Source organism: Bos mutus, chromosome 2 (genome assembly GCF_027580195.1).
Source record: "Bos mutus isolate GX-2022 chromosome 2, NWIPB_WYAK_1.1, whole genome shotgun sequence".
NCBI classification, from domain to species: Eukaryota; Metazoa; Chordata; class Mammalia; order Artiodactyla; family Bovidae; genus Bos; species Bos mutus.
This window is the reverse complement of record NC_091618.1, coordinates 39,213,824-39,216,606: the sequence shown is the minus strand read 5'-3', so window position 1 is coordinate 39,216,606 and position 2,783 is coordinate 39,213,824. Positions and strand designations below refer to the sequence as shown.

General features: G+C 41.9%; 1 pseudogene; it reads right to left on the bottom strand.

Moving 5' to 3' along the window:
• Window positions 1-292: 292 nt before the first annotated feature.
• LOC102268110 (MSL complex subunit 3 pseudogene) lies at window positions 293-2,572 on the bottom strand (annotated as a pseudogene).
• Between the last annotated feature and the right edge of the window lie 211 nt (window positions 2,573-2,783).

The window sequence follows — 2,783 nt, the reverse complement described above, 5'->3', positions numbered from 1 at the left end:
CAGAAAAGGAACCATAATATTACATAATCAAGTGTAGCTACAAAATCTTAGACATTCAGGCAAAGCTTTATTTAGATCACCAAAAACAAGGCTTTATAGAAAAATAACTTGTAACAAGCAAATGTATAGTTGCAAATTTTCTTTTGCCAGCAATATCAATTCCCTTTAAAATATTTGGGGACTACTTTGCAGTATCCAAGCAAAACTAAAAATTTGTGGGACAGAGTTGCTCAGCCTCATCACAAGAATGAAAACAGTTTGCAAAACGATTTTGTTTAATGCTAACAAATAACTAAAAGACATGGTCACTGCTAACAAGTACCTTTGTCTACTGAAACAGCCCAACCTAAGCACGTGTTTATGAAAGATTCATTGTGAACATAGCTGCTGTTTTCCTGCCATCACAGATCACGTGTATGGTGGCAAGGGTTAAATGTTGGAGACCATCGAGGCACCCAGGAGGTAATCCTTAACAGAAATAACTACAGTAGATAAGCAACTCAAACAAATGGACCCGTCTCTGCCAGAGCCCCCCAGGGTGTCACATTTGCTTTCTGTGTAAAGAAGGTCCACCGACTCTGTAGTTCTTTACTGGGAACCAAGAGATTAAGAAGCTGTTCTAGGACCATCAAAACCTTAATAAATCGCCCTGGGGTTCTTCCTGCTGTAGTGCACTTCACAGGCAGCAACATAGGCAGACTCTGGGAAGAAGTCATCATGGTACTCTGCTAAAAACCTCAGAAAGAGATCAAAGTGCTTCAGTAAAGCCTTCAGGTTCTTCTCAGAAAAGGATATCTTTCCAAGGATTTCAGGAAGTTTCACAAACAAACGCAGCAAGTGTTGCGCCCCATAAATGTAAGAGGGTGGAGGTGGTTGGTCACCTGGAGGATAACTATCAGGTACAAGTTTCCAGGAGAGGACCTCATTTATTTCTTTGGTTCTTCTGCCTTCAAAGCCAGCAAACACTGCACTCCCTTCCTTGCTAGGGGTCAGAGGAACAGGCGAGGATGATCTGCTATGAACAGATGTCTTCTCTTCCAGGTACAGGAATAGCTTGGGCATGCTGGCGGACATATCCTGCTGCCGGCGCTTGGGCTGAGGCGAGGCGCTGCTCTCGGACAGCCTGTCGCAATTGGCAGAGTGGCGCGTGGACCGCCTCAGGGACTGTAAGGCTTCCGGCTCGGCTTTGCGCCTTTTGGGGGTGGTTGGTTCACCTGAGTTTGGCTGACTCTCTGTGGACTGTGGTGTGGATGGATTCAACAAAGGTGGACTTGGAGAGAGCTCCTCCTGGTTCCTATTATTGTTTGTGGTACTTTCCTTAATGGGAAGAAACAATTTGGACGAAGTCACCTTTTTATATTGAACACGTTCGTATGGATAGAGCAAAACCAATGGGAGAGTGTAATCAAAGGTTATTCTTAATCCATCCACCATCTCCTTACAAAGGTCAACGTTCTTTTCTGCTGGGATATAATGCACATTCATGTTGGCATGTGGCATAGCATGATAGTGACGAGGCCTCTCATTGGCTGAAAAGGCTGCATTGATAGCAAAATGCTTCATGTATGATTCCAAAATAGTTATGATGTTGGTCTGGCACGGAACTTTCACTAACCGTTTCCTCCTGTTGATATAGTAACAATCATCCTCAAGCTTCTTCTTCAGAATTTCAGGGATTTCTATAGTTACTGTTCTTTCTTCCATTTCCTTTTTTTCTGCGTGCAGCCCTGGTCCTTCACTTCAGACTTTCAGTATCTTTTTCTTCACTTATTTCTCCGTTCTTTTCTTCACTGTCAGAGGAACTGTTTATTGAGTTTTCTTCGTTTTCATCTTTCTCGTCAGCAGGGAGGCTTTTAAGACAGAGTCCACCCCAGGTAACCTGTCGTGCTTCCTCTTTCTTCCTGTGCTTCTCAGGCGAGCTACAGCCTTTTTGGCCAATTTCCGCCGTAATCTCCGATTTTCATCGGCGTCACGGACATGATCCTCTGCTGCTCATCTATCCCAACTTCTGTTCCAACCATTAAAATGGATCAGATATTCTGGGATCTTTCTGCCTTTTTCGTCTTTCCCAACAAAAACATCGACGATTTTTGACATCGTAGAGCACTCGTGCCTTGGTGGGGTCAAGCTCGAAGCACGGCGCTTTCTTCCCTGAGAGGGCGTGAGAATGCCGTCGCTCCCGCTCACTTGCTCTTCGTGACTGAGGGCGCGGCTCCGCGGTGGGCGGAGCGTGCGCGGTGGGGGAGGGGAGGTCCAGGGAGACATTTTCTAATGTTTATATCTAGAGAATGGAGAAGTTACTAAATGTAACTTTATACAGACTTAAGACAGACTTATAATTCTGTGCTAGTAAACAAATTGGAAATGAATGTAAAATTGATTTACAGGGGAAAAAAAAGTCTTGTGTAACAACAGCAACAAAAATTCTTGTGTAACTTGTGACAGCTAACCAGATGGGCTTGTTTCATTCTTTCAGAAACTGGTCTTGAGATAAGAATTTGGTTTTCATAAAGGCTCTAGTAAAGTGTTTTAGTAATAATCATACAACCTCCATTTATATGAAGTCAATACCATAGGCAATTGATTTGATGTATTAAATATTAAAATATTTTAATAAAACAGGAAACACGAATGATATTGTTAAAATCACTGATAAAAATATTTACAAAAATACAGTTTTCACAATAATGAATTATTAATTTTAAAAAGATGTTTCCATTTTACCTTCCTAAGCTAAACTTGGGGTAAAATATTTTTTTTTCCTTTTTTTTTTTTCAAGAGAT